This window comes from Acromyrmex echinatior, chromosome 7, assembly GCF_024713525.1.
Source record: "Acromyrmex echinatior isolate Ae372 chromosome 7, ASM2471352v2, whole genome shotgun sequence".
In the NCBI taxonomy this organism is placed as follows: domain Eukaryota; kingdom Metazoa; phylum Arthropoda; class Insecta; order Hymenoptera; family Formicidae; genus Acromyrmex; species Acromyrmex echinatior.
Genome location: NC_141858.1, coordinates 3,263,518 through 3,278,269, shown reverse-complemented (window position 1 = coordinate 3,278,269; position 14,752 = coordinate 3,263,518). Strand labels below are relative to the sequence as shown.

Sequence of the window (14,752 nt, the reverse complement as noted above, 5' to 3'; positions counted from 1 at the left end):
TCGATCATTAGCTCATAGCTTGTGCGAGCAGAAGTTCACATCTTACGAAGATTGTACAAAATGGTTCGATTCCTGGATTTCATCTAAAGATGAACAGTTCTTCCGACGCGGTATTTATTCACTGCCCGAAAGATGGTCAAAAGTAGTAGAAAGTGATGGGAAGTACTTTCATTAATGTATTTTTTAATGCTCATGTGAAATAAATAACATTCTTTCATTAAAAAAACGCTACGAATTAATTCCAACACCTAATATATATATATATAAAATATATATATATATATATATATGTGTATAGAAACATGTTACGTTTGTCTATAATCTACATACACAATCCAGAGGAATACATGGTTATCGATTACAACATTCCTGTAACATTTATTTTACATTGAGCGAGATTAATTATTAATACTGCAATCGAGATCGAATTTTAATTTTTATATATCTTAGCTATGTAATATTCAGCATTTTTGTTTACATTGATAATGATTCAACAGGAATCGAAACGTTTTGTTTTGTTTGTTACCGACAAATTAAAGTTTACACTTTAACTAGATGACATGTTTATTTATTAACGATCTAAAAAATTTTTATTTTATAATGATTAATCTTCGGCTCATAATTCTTTGTCTTTATGTTTTTTGAAATTATGTAACATAATTTTAAATGCTGCTGCTATCATTTCCCAATCCAAAATCTCCAATTGAATTTCCAATTCAAAATCTCCTATGTCTAAATATTTTAACCTCCTAAATTCAATTTTTTAGTAGAGCAAAAACTCTTTTAATAATTGATCTGATAGAATTTTATATTATATGTAATTTGTGAAGTGATGTGATGACGTGTCAAGTGCCTATTGTCTCGAAATGGTGTCTAAGCGTAAAGAACACAATAAGGGATATGCTGAGTCTCCTATTAGATGCATATTATGCGAAATTAGAAGTCTTTTGAAGAAGAATTGAGTGAAACCCTTTTTTGGATTATAAAAATCGTTTGCATTCATTACTGGAGCTTTACAAGGAATATGACAGTCATCTATGGCACCGATTACTCCCAGGAAGAATTATAATTTTAATTATAATTCTGTATATAAATATAGAAAATTCAATTAAAATACAAACGTTAGACATTGACATTGTGCTACATTTGTTCATCTTATATATTGTGACATACTAAAACTATGCCAAAAACATATTAAAAATATTCTTAAAAATTTGATGTTCTGTATTTTTTGACAAATAAAATCTATCATCAACTGTTCGAGATGCATCCGTAAAACTGATTTCACGGAATCGGTATATGTGCGGCATGTAGGTTAGAAGTTTCTAGAATTTCAAACGAGCGTTTCTAGAAGTTTCCAAAATAAATTTAACAATCACCTCTCGTTGGTAAAGTCAAAAATATAATCAAAGCCGCATGTCATACCTACACAAAAAATCAACTGTTAAAACGGCAATTAAAATTCGGATCGATTATAGCGCACACGCGCTCGCGTGACGCGAAACGCGTAACTCGTTAACATCCCAATCAGAACTGCTGATTTAACGGGCGCGCATGGCAATAGTATACCGCTTGGCCATCGTCATCGAAAATTGCCAGTCGCTGCCCGAATCATGAGGTCAAAATTTAGAATTTTGAAAAGAATCTCATAGGCGATTGAAGAAAGAAGCCTTTGTTCGATCAAATAGATAAAAGTCTGAAACAAGCAATGATCCTTCTTCTTCGCTTTTCCAGTCGCAGTTAACGCTCCGCAATTCAGCTTAATCACCTTTGAGACGCTCCGCCGCAAGAAAACCGCCGCGTTCGACTTGTGATCTGTTACGTGAAGATTCGAATAGATCGAACTTTCGCTAGAAAACATCTTCTCGCTCAAACTCTCTCTCTCTCGTTCTCGCTTTGTCTCTCGAACATTGTTGGTCCTTCGAGCCGGATTCGCCTTCGCCGATTATTGCTTTCGGGAATACCGTTGTCGCGTTCAGTGCGCGTAATATCTAAAAGAACAAAGAGAGAACGTAAGTGAGTGAATCATAAGTGGGGAAATAAATACCTTGCTGACCGCTCAAAGTGACATCCACGGTTGCATGACCAGATCAGTGGCAAATTTAAAGAAGATGGATATGGCCAACATCACTCTCCACGCCATCGAAACCCGCTTAGCGCTTCTCGATCAAGTACTATGGACGAAGTTCGAAAGACAGCATGAACTTATACGAGCATATTATAAGGAAGCCTTCCATGAAAGTGAGTACAGTACGTCTCAATTCGCCGATTCCGTTGAAATTACTTACGTGTAGCAGCATAGCCTGTTGAACGACTACCTGACAAAGTTTAAGGCTGAGCAGTCAAATACAGCTCCTGCGAATTAATCGGGAAACGATTTCTTCAAATCGGCGCTGCCGCGTCTGAAAATCCGATCATTTTCGGGCGCGTTTGAAGACTGGCCATCATTTCGAGACATATTCTTGTCCATCGTCGGTAATAATCCGTCTATCTCAAACGTAGAGAAGTTCCATCTTGACGCATTGCCTAGAAGAGTCCGCTGAAGCATTGATACGTCTGTTAGCCGTAACCGGAGATAATTATTCTCGTGCGTGAGCGCTGTTGTGTAAACATTATGAGAACAAAAAGGAATTGTTGCGCTCCAATTTTTGCACGTTTACCGCAATGTAGAAGATGAAAAGCGATACCGCTGAGGAGCTTACAATGCATTTACAATGCCGCCAATTTACAGTGCCGTGAACGGTCAAGAAAGCATAGGAAGACCACTTAATTCACATGGCTTCAACTTCTTCAATCACTTTATCATCGAGCTCTTCGCCTAGAGTGGGAATCTCACACGAGTAATTCCACGGATTTGCCAGATCACGATACATTGATGGACTTCATTACCAAGCGAACTCTGACTCTCAAGGCCGCAAAATCAAAGGTCTTTGGAGATCCACCGCGAATCGCGAAATCGCACGTCGCTAAACGTACAGTCGACGCTCCCGGCTGTGTTCTGTGTAGGCATAATGTAATGATGTGCGAACAATTCAAGGTGAAATCCGTATTCGAACGAAAGTTCATCGCGGAAACACACTGGTTGTGTTACAACTGTCTCGCTTCCAATCGCGAAGTGTCAGTCAACAAAGACATGCTTTACGTGTAAGGCGAGACATTCGCTCCTTCACGAAGCGTCACTCCGAAGCCTGCCGACGTAAGCACGTTGATTGCTGTACGCCAAGACGAAAAATGCAAGGTCATTCTGTTCGATACCGCAAGAATTACTGTCGCTGACCGCCACGGGGATCTACACCCGGTTAGAGTCTTAATCGATCAAGGATCGGAAGTATCCTTCATTTCCGAGGCGCTAGTCCAGCGCTTACACCTGCCGCGATCCCGCGGCAATCTCAATCTTTGGAATCGACGGCTCACCCTCGGGTTCCTGTCGCGAAAAAGTGTCTCTTAGTCTTACATCTAGGATCAATGGAGCTCGAGTTATCGCTGTTGCTTTCATCCTATCACGTCTTTCGCTGTATCAAGGCGCAGTCACTGAATACTCAGCTGTTAGTCGGCGCTAACTTGTTGCCATCGCTTGCCGATGTGTTAACCCAGTGGCGGTGGCATCGATCCGCGATCGTGACGGACATTGAAAAAATGTACTGCCAAATTCTTGTGGCGTCTGAGGATAGAGATTATCAACGCATTCTCTGGCATCACTCAGTCAGCGATTCGGTTCGCGAGTATCGGTTAGATACAGTGACATATGGTCTGTCGTGCGCGCCATTTCTCGCCATCCGCACACTTCGCTAGCTCGCCGATGATGAAGACGCAAGATTTCCGCCGTACTGAGATACGACTGCTACGTCGACGACATCGTGACCGGAGCGTACACTAAAGATGAGGCAATCGAGATACAAACCGAGCTCCGTCAGCTGTGCATGGCGGGCGGGTTCTCGCTAAAAAAATGGGCGCCAACCATCCTGAAATTCTCTTCAGTATTCCTGCGGATCATTGTCTCGCGGATTCGCGGACGAGAGTCACGCAACGCTGGGCTTGCAGTGGCAGCCGGTCGATTTTCACATTCTCAATTCGAAGCCGTACCGTTGAAAATTTCATCAAAAGGAAGGTTCTTTCGGACCGCGCGTTTGTTTGATCCGCTTGGATGGTTCACACCGGTAGTGATCCGTGTCAAAATCCTGCTTCAGTCAGCGTGGTTGAAAAGGCTGGACTGGGACGCCCCGCTCCCTCAAGTAGACGTCTGCCAGTGGAGTTGCTTCCTAGAGGAACTCCCAAAGCTTGAACATCTTTGAATCAACCGCTGGTTAAACACGGGTGCCGAGAACACGAGAGTAGAGCTCCACAGATTCACCGACACGAGGGCATGCAGCCGTAGTATATCTTCGTGTCATCAGTACTAACAGTGTCAACGTTCTCTAGCGGCAAAGAGCAAGATCGCTCCGATCAAGACAAGTGTCCTTGCCGCGATTGGAACTGTGCGCCGCCGCCATGCTAAAATTACAAAATTAGTCGCATATACGCGCACTGTTTTAAGTCCGTCCACAGCTCCAGTCACTGTCTGGTCCAAGGTTACTCTATACTAGATTCAGGATTACGTCTCTCGATGGAAGACTTATGTGGCCAACCGCGTGTCCATGATACAGGAGGCGCTTCCAGAAGGATAATGGCATCATGTTCCCAGAAAGGACAACCCGACCGACTGCGCCTCTCGAGGGATAATATCAGGCGAGCTTTGATCATCCACTCTGGTGGTCAGGCCCTTCTTGGCTGCTCAAGGACAACTCCATCTGGCCCAGCGCACAACCTCAAGCTCCACTGAAGGAATAGCTCGAGCAACGTGTCTACTTTCGCACTATCACGTCAAAAGTTGTCACGAAACCGGAGCTCCTCCTCCGATTCTCCTCACTACACCAGCTTCTGAGGGTCATAGCGTGTCTGTGTTGGCTGCGGTTAAGAGAGATGTCAACGACGGAAGGAAGTCCGGAGTCGACGTTGACACTCGACGAGCTCGACGCCGCATTTGGACGATGGATCCGATCAGTCCAGGCGCTGCATTATGCGCACGAGGTCATTGCAAAAGACCGCAAAAGATGCCCGATGGCAACTCGCAGCCAATTACGGGCCTTAAATCCCTTCATCGATGAGTCTGGGAGTACTGAGAGTCGGAGATCGCCTGAAGCACACAGTTCTCTCTCCAGACGAGCGGCATCCGATGATCATCCGCTGCACTCACATCTCACACGCCTCTTGATATCGTCATGTCACCGCCGAACACTCCATGGAGGAGTGCAGTTGACTCCGGGCCTGTTGCGACTATGATATCCCTCAAGAGCGAGTCATGGTAAAATACTGGTTGCATAAGTGCGCCACGTGTACCAGATGGAGAGGAGTCACAGCCGCCAATGAGTAATCTTCCTCAAGGACGTGTAACTCCTGCATGTCCATTCTTCAGAACCGGCATCGATTATGCCGGGCCGATACTCATTCGCACGAATCGAGGACGTGGGCACCGGTCCGAAAACCTTCATCGCAATTTTTGTGTGTCTCTGCTCTAAAGCGACGCATCTTAAAGTCGTTTCCGTTTCACGACGGATGCATTCCTGGCCGCACTTCGTCGGTTTACGTTACGTAGAGGACTATGCTCGGATATCTACTCCGACTGTGGCACGAACTTCATTGGCGCCGACTGACAGATACGAGAGCTTCTTCGTGCATCTTCCGTTAACGTCAGCCGCATGCTGTTATCATAGAAGGAATCCGGCACTTCAACCCAGCTTCCGCACCTCACTTCGGAGGTCTCTGGGAAGCAGCAGTAAAGTCGACGAAGTACCATCTTCGAAGAGTAATCGGCCACACCACACTCACCCACGAGGAGATGAGCACTCTCTTAGCTCAGGTAGAGGCCTGAATTTGCTGGCGTTATCTGATGACCCCGACGATCTCTCCGTGCTCACTCCAGGACATCTGCTTATCGGAGCCCTGCTGCTAGCCATTCCAGAACTGTCGCTTACAGAGAAGGCAACAAGCTCTCTCTCTCTCTCTCTCTCTCTCTCTCTCTCTCTCTCTCTCTTTCTCTCTCTCTCTCTCTCTCTCTTTCTCTCTCTCTCTCCTCTCTATCTCTCTATCTCTCTCTTTCGTTGGCAGCATCTTCAAAAAATGCTGATCATTTTTGGGAAAGGTGGTCACACGAGTACCTTCATTCCTTGACCTCACGCTCGAAGTGGTGCAAGGTAAGCACTGCTTCTCAGATTGGCTCATTGTGCCTCATAATTTCAGAGACATCACCATCAAGCAGATGGCCTCTAGCTCGCATCACAAAACTGCATCCAGGAGAGGACAGTGTGATCCGAGTAACAATTGTTCGCACAGTCTCTTCCGAGCTCATCCGACCTCTAGTAAAATTAGTGATGCTGCATGGACTCACTTCCTCGACCACTCTACACGCGGACTCGCAAGAGCAATAAAAATCGCATATTGTATTAGACCGTGCGATCTTATTCAATGTATTCGCATCAGTCAACGCGCGTGTAATCGCGGTAATATTCGCGTTAATTCCATCTACCTTTCGCAATTTTCGATGATACGAATGCAATAAATTTAACAATTTTCTTTGTAATAATATATTTAACTCTTAATGCAATGTATTACATTTTCGAGTTTTAGTTTTGAAAATATTCTGATTACGTTCTCAACTGTTGCGCAAAGACTTTGTAATCAAGATTATCCGCTAATTCTTTTCAATTAATATTATAGCTAGATCACATGAACGCGTCTACGTCATTATATTTCTCAAATAATTTCTTATTGTTTTTAAACTTTAAAAAACGTCTCCTGTCATGTGTAAACACAGGCTTCCGCGATATCGTGTGCTGCACGCGCAAGTATTATTGGTCTGCGCCACCGAAGCGCCGCGATTTCTCAAATAATTAGTCGAACTCGCGACATCTGTACGCTTGTCGAGTGTGAGTATTAATTTCGTCACTGCGTGACAAGGCGAGCGGGATGTTCGAGATGCATCCGTAAAATTGATTTCACGGAATCGATATATGTGCCGCATGTGGATTGGAAGTTTCTAAAACAATTTCAAACGAGCGTTTCTAGAAGTTTCCAAAATAAACTTGACAATCACCTCTCGTTGGTAAAGTTAAAAATATAATCAAAGCCGCATGTCGTACACAAAAAACCAACTGCTAAAATAGCAATTAAAATTCGGATCGATTACAGTGCACGCGCGCTCGTGTGACGCATAACTCGTTAACATCCCAGAACTGCTGATTTGGTGGGCGCGCATGGCAATAGCGTACCGCTTGGCCATCGTCATCGAAAATTATCAATCGCTGCCTGAATCATGGGGTCATCTCAAAATTTATAATTTTTAGAGAATCTCATAGGCGATTGAAGAAAGAAGCCTTTATTTAATCAAATAGATAAAAGGTTGAAACAGTGATCCTTCTTCTTCGCTTTTCCAGTCGCAGTTAACACTTCGCAATTCAGCTCAATCGCCTTTGAGACGCTCCGCCGCAAGAAAACCGCCGCGTTCGATTGTGATCTGTTACGTGAAGATTCGCATAGATCGAACTTTCGCTAGAAAACGTCTTCTCGCTCAAATTCTCTCTCACTCTCGCTTTGTCTCGCTCTCGAACATCAATTAATAAAAAGCTTTCTGGTTTTGCTAATAGTCAAATTGAAAATAGTAATTGTTTTGATATGCACACATTTCTATTTTGTTGCTCACTTACAAATGAAGTTATTATATGAAGTAATTCCTAAAATATGAAGTAATTATAAAAAATAATAAATTATACTTTTTATAATAAAAAAAAAGTAATGATAATAGTAACGCAATATTTCTATAAAATGATTTCCCAATCTCAAATATTGGGAGTACAAATAAGTTTCCACCGTTTGACAAAAAAGACGGTGCCACTAGCAAGTTATGGTTAAAATTGTCTGATGTAAAATCGTTATATCGTAAGATTGGACATCTGTCAACAACATAACCTTGAAATACTAGTGATTTTGTATCAGCATCATATATTTTTTTTATGCGAAAATGCCGAGTTTTGAACCAAATAAGCGTCATTGCTTTTGATTTACTTCTTTAATTTGAAGAAATCTGCAGCTAGGGCTCATCGATTGCTTGTAGAAGGATATGGTGAGGCTGCCTTAAGTGAGAGAAGTTGTCGTGAGTGGTTTCAAAAATTTAAGAACGGTGAATTTGACGTCGAAGACAAAGAACGTAGCGATGGCCGAAAGTGTACGAAGACGCGGAATTGGAAGCATTATTGGATGAAGATTCGTGCCAAACGCAAAAAGAACTTGCACTTATATTAGGAGCGACTCAACAAGCAATTTCACATCGTTTGAAATCATTGGGAATGATTCAAAAGCAAGGGAATTGGATTCCATATGAACTGAAACCGAGAAACGTTGAACACCGATTTTCCATATGTGAAATGCTGCTTGTCAGGCATAAACGAAAGAATTTTTTGCATCGTATAGTCACTGGTGATGAAAAATGGATCCACTATGATAACCTAAAGAAGAGGAAATCATGGGGATCATCTGGCCATGCTTCAACATCGACAGTCAAGCCGAATATTCATGGAAAAAACCTCATGTTGTGTATTTGGTGGGATCAGCTTGGTGTCGTATATTATGAGTTGCTCAAACCGAACGAAATCGTTACTGGGGCTCTCTACCGAATATAATTGATGAGATTGAGCCAAGGAAAAACGCGCCACTACTACTCCAGGTATGACAAAATTATTCTCCTGCATGATAATGCTCGATCACATATTGCGGCGTCGGTCAAAACCTACATGGAAACACTCAATTGGGAAGTTCTACCTCACCCGCCGTATTCACCAGACATTGCTCCTTCCGATTACCATCTATTTCGATCGATGACGCATGGCCTGTCTGAGCAGCACTTCATATGAAGATACCAAAAATTAGATCGATAATTGAATAGCCTTAAAAGATGAAGCGTTCTTCCAAAGCGGTATCCGTATGCTATCAGAAAGATGGGAAAAAGTAAGCTAGCGATGAACAATACTTTCAATAAAACATTATATTCTTTCAATAAAACATTACCGTTCTTTCACAATAAATGCTTAATTTTTTATAAAAAACGGCGGAAACTTATTTGTCTCTCTCTCTCTCTCTCTCTCTCTCTATATATATATATATATATATATATATATATATATATATTGGGTGTTGGAATTAATTCGTAGCGTTTTTTAATGAAAGAATGTTATTTATTTCACATGAGCATTAAAAAATACATTAATGAAAGTACTTCCCATCACTTGTAAAACGCTACGAATTAATTCCAACACCTAATATATATATATATATATATATGCAATATACTTATCTCAAATGTTCGTCGCGACATTCCAAAATGTTCGATAAATTACATATCACTGAATCGCGGAATTGTGATTTCAAAATGATTTTCATTATGAGGCCTTGCGTTACGTCTATCCCATTGGTCTAAATCTTCTATTGTATTTCCAATTATATTTATTATATCAGGGCTATCATCCAAAGCAAATAACATTTCTGCATCCATTGCGCGTCGAATGAGCTTAATTTTGGAAGTGCACAGTCCGTATTCTATCTAAATAATTACCTCAAATTATCTTAAGGTGTCTCACGGAATACCTCAGTTCGGAGGTTATGTAATATAATATATATCACAATACATATGATACCAAATGGAAAGTCCGTTCAGCAGAAATCATAAGCTGCTGGCAGCGCAGCACATCCATATAAGCGCATAATATTATTTGATATTAAGTAATATTTTAGAAAAAAATATTACATATTTTTTTAGAATATTAAATATAACATTTTAAGAATATTGTATAAAATTATATAATATTAAGTAATATTCTCAAAATATTAATGGAAAGTTCTATGTCCACTCCTGATGATATTGCATGATTATTAAAAGTAACTATTTAGTAGTTACTTTTATTTAATGGTACTGCAATATTGTATAAACATTAAAAAGTATTATAACATAATGTCACGTCCTGCCATAATTTAGCGGACGGGAACCGAAGATCGAGCGGGGGCCCGCGAAGAGGAGAGGGACGCGCGAGATGAAGCCTCAGCTCCGCTGTATAGTTGCCGCGGGGGCCGAAAGGGGTTCGCGAATATTGCGCGATCGCTTCCGAGTTCCTTTAGGAATCAAAGACGCCCTCGCTAGTGCGAGCGTTGTCATCCTTTAGAGCTTTTTGGAGGAACCGGGAAGGAATAAAAAAAAAGAGAAGAAGGCGATGATTTGCCTTACGATCTTTATTTTTTATTCGGTAGCTTCGATACTTAGCGTAAAATAATTGAATTCGATAATTAACGTAAAATAAAACAATGTAATTAAATATAGGCTGCGGAGTAAGGGGCGAAACGGACTTCTTCTTTATTGGCGAGGGAAATGTTTCTATCCGCGGGGGGCACGAGGGTAGTTGCGATAGGAATAAAGAGGAAAGGACGCCCGAAGGCAAGCGCCCAGGTCTGATAATTAAGGAGATGCTCTGGAACAGCCCTGAGTTGAAGGCACGCCAAGGCGGAAGAAAGGAAGGCGCAGGGCACCCTGTGGAGAGCGACCTACATCGAGAGATTCTTTAGACTAGATACGTGCTGGGTTGAACTGTTCGAGAGAGGATTCAGCACTCGGCAGCACGACAACCATTTTTTTTTTCGCGATAGGATCGGGCTCTAGATGAAGATTGACAGAGAAGATTGACTAAATTGTTAAATGTAATAACGTTATTGTTTATTGTTACGAAAAAGAACGCAAGAGCAACTCTTCCGGAGTTTGAAGGGCAGAATCGAATTATCAATAAAAATTAAAAGTATAGAGAAATTGCGCTTAGCGCGAAAATTACAAGTATGGAACTATAAGTATGAAGAATTTACAAATACCGAAATTATATATAAGATTATAAATACAAGTAATTGTAAATTACGCAAAATTATAAGTATAGCGAAATATAAGTAATAAGAATTTTATAAGTATGGAGACTGCGGTGTCATGAAAATTCTAAGTCCCCGTTGGAACTTAGCCACTGGGCTACTAAGATCGAAAATTTTCAAGTGTCGGAACGTGTTGTGCTTACTACTGCTGGAAAAATAAGCTAGGGATAATTGAATCGAGAATAACAGAATGAACAGAATGAGCTGACGCTCTGGGCTAAGAATAAACGAAATAAGAGTCCTCGCAGCATCGGTTTATATACTTTAAAGAGGTGGCGTCTCGCGGTAAGAGGGGTAATTTCATAATTCTAGAATATTCTACAGATTTTCGTTTGCCAATTACTCACTACATTTTAACAATATCGCTATTCCATGGGCACGAGTGAATCCCTGTGTTTGACTTCGTCGCTTGATGTCCTTATAACAATCGAAATGCACTTGCAACTGTCGGCTGTAGAGTTTGTTGTTTTTATATACACGTTTCGCGTATCTATTCGATAAGTTGAATTGCTAGTGAGATTCTGAATATTCCGTACTCAATTCTGATAATTGGTGACTATAATTAATGCAAGACGTCGTTAGCTGTTTCGGTGTTTTAGCTCAATCTCAACGATTAATTTGTGGAAATCCTGCGTGTATTTTATGGAGTGTTTTATGGCGTAGTTATGTGACTCTTATAATAACCAGTTGCCTTTAACTATTATTATTTGGTGGTTAAAGAGAGGTCCTCCCTCCTTATTGTAATGTTGTGTTTTTGAAATGAATGCGGTTTCTTTTCTTTAACTGCTTATTTAAAAGATAATATGTTATAATAGCAAGAGTGGTAATAACGGTTCACGCGGTTGGCGTGATCAGTGGTGAAAGGATTGTGCTCGCGGTTCGATCAACTGTGCAGGTATAAGCCGTGATGTTCTCAGCTATAGTATGTGCTCTAGAGACGGCCGGTTTGTCAGTTTTTAACAGCTGGACGTTACACATAATTTACTTTAATTTGTAAAACTATTTAGTATAAGTAAAAGACGTTTAAAGACTGAAAATAATTTAAGCACGCAATTGTAGAACTGGACATGTACTTAAAATCATGCGAAAACGTTTTTTTAACAAAATAAACTGATAAGAACTTTTCGTTACTGGATTGTGAATTCAAATTGCATTAAATTAAGAATAATTAATATTTATAAATATTTTAATATTTCAGGGAAATTAAGATATAATACCCAGGATATTATATAAGTGGACACATAACCTCTATAGAATGCTCTCATAATATTAAAAAATATTATTTTCGAAATATTATAATAACTTATTTTAATTTTTTAATAATAACCATATAACATTCTAGGAATATTTTGCGTTTATAGTTACCGTTTATTAAGCTGCTTTTTTCGCTGAACGCAACCAATAAGTATACATTAGAATGATATAAAGAGACTGACATCAATTAGTCGCCATTTGGTGTCTTACTATCTATATGACGCAATTTCTCATCTTTACCTCTTCTTTCTTTAATGTTTCTTTAATCTTTACCTCTTCTTTCTAATTAAAAGTAACCATTAAGATACTTAATAGCAGAGCTAATCAGTATTAGGCACATGCATCAGTGCCACTCTCTTTATATCCACTCTAATATACATGATAGCACGGTGGGGCGGGGGGGGGGGGGGAGGGCGCCGGCGGTCCGCGAAAGGACCCCCACTCACCTTCAAAGGTAAAAAATATACCATATGGCGGCTCGCGAAAAATTCCACCCCGCACTCCCTCCTCCTTCAAGAGAACACGATGTGTGACGTCACAACATGGGAGTACGCATCAAAGGTATCGCGGTTTACGTAAATATTTACGTAACAATGATACCGTCGACGGGAGATCTTCCCCGCACTACTCCTCCTACGGCTATGAAAAATTCTTCGCGCCCCGCTTCCTCTTGTAGATCAATGTCTTAGAATCCCTATATATATTGTATATATTCTACTATTCATCTTGAATATTTTTTATGCTATAATTGTATATTTTACATTTATTATATTTTTCACATTTATTATGAATTTTTATATTTATTATATTTTACATTTATTATATCTTTATATTTGTTTCACATGAACTCATTGCATTCATAACCAAGAAAGTCAGTCAATTATTTACTACACGTAAACACGTGCTGTGTACTGATTTATAGACACGTTTCTTTTTTCGTGTGATTTTCAGTCGTCAAATAATAAATTGTCTGTGACTGTTAGTGATTAACTGATAAATTGATAAATAAATTCCTCGTTTTATCAAGTGAAGATCGAAGTATGTCACTGTTGAAACATAATACAATTTATAAAAGAAGAATCTCAACGTTTGACTTGATATCTACTTAAAAGACATTTAATATTTGAGTGATGAAAATCAATTTACAGTAAAAAGTTGAGCACTATTATGGTGCATCCAAATTTATTCTTCCGTTTGTTTCAAAAAGTTGGAGCAAAATGGAATCATTGAACATCCACAAAGTAATAACAGTTTTTATAATTAAAGTAATAATAAGCTTTTCAAGTATATGTATTTGGCTTACGTTTTTTTTTAAATATTTATTTGAATAAGATACACGAACGCGTTTCTTTTAAGACTTCTCGTAAGTAATAAATGTTACGAGTGCGATAACGCAAATAAAATTGTTAGAGAAATTTTTATAAAAGTAAGAAATTACAACATAAATTACACCATTGCATGCGACAAGTACAATATTATAATGCCTATTGACATACAATTAATTCTAACAAGTACGTCGAATTGTAAGAAACACTTAGAATTTAACATAATGAAATAATTGCATAATTTGTATATCAATAATAATTTTATATTAGTAATTATTGTTTAATTTCGCTCTTTTAGAATATTTCTCTAATAATTTTATCAGTGTAATTTAAAAACAATTAGATATTTCTCTAATAATTTTATCAGCATAATTTGAAAACAATTAGATACTCAAAGGGTTCAATATTTATTTCAATTTCATCATTCTAATATATAATTTTAAGAAATTAGCACATTTAAAGTATGTAAAAGACAAAGAGATAGTGTGACAGGAGAAAGAGAATAAACGTGTGAATGCTTCCGATGTGCGCAAAGCGCTCGCATCTAATCATGAGCGCCACTCCTGCCCGTCTAACTATTTTTTCTTATAAGCTAAGCTTCGTAAAGAAAAATTTTCGTAAAGGAAAAATCGTTTAAAATAGGTTTTAGAATTTGATCAGAAATTCTTTTGAGGGACACTTGGGTTGTTCTGAATCACCCTGTATATCATATATAAACATTAACATCTTGCCCGGCTACCTAGTCTTTATACATATTTTTATAAATTCAATTCTTTTCATAGTGAGCCTTTCTTTTATTTTAAAATATAAGTATGTAATAATAGCAATTGAGGATAAAAAGGAAAATGTATTAATGTACCATTATATTATATATACTTACCTGCGAGAACATAATGACTGAACGGCACTCCTCTTTTTTTTACATTTAAACTGCTTACATCTTTACGCTACCAAAGCCTTACGTATAATACTCTTCCATTCGCGTGCACATAGTTAACAACAGTATATGGACAATATTACGATCAATAGCATACAGACTTTGTCTCATATAAGAAAAGAGAATTATAAATCTGCCTGCTTCGCAATACAATCTATACAAGGTATGTACATCTTGCTATTCTCTTTGAAGTGAAATTTTCCGTATATGTTTGTCTATAGTCTATGTATGTCTGCATCTTGTCTAT

The 14,752-nt window shown here is 39.1% G+C and overlaps 1 long non-coding RNA gene across 2 annotated transcripts in view; it reads right to left on the bottom strand.

Moving 5' to 3' along the window:
- Positions 1 to 14,537, bottom strand: part of LOC147908990 (uncharacterized) — a 140,318-nt gene extending 125,781 nt beyond the window's left edge. For both annotated transcript variants that reach the window (XR_015545789.1, XR_015545790.1), the window contains exon 1: positions 14,449 to 14,537. This is a non-coding gene — a long non-coding RNA (uncharacterized LOC147908990). The remainder of the gene's footprint in view (positions 1 to 14,448) is intronic.
- Positions 14,538 to 14,752: the final 215 nt, after the last annotated feature.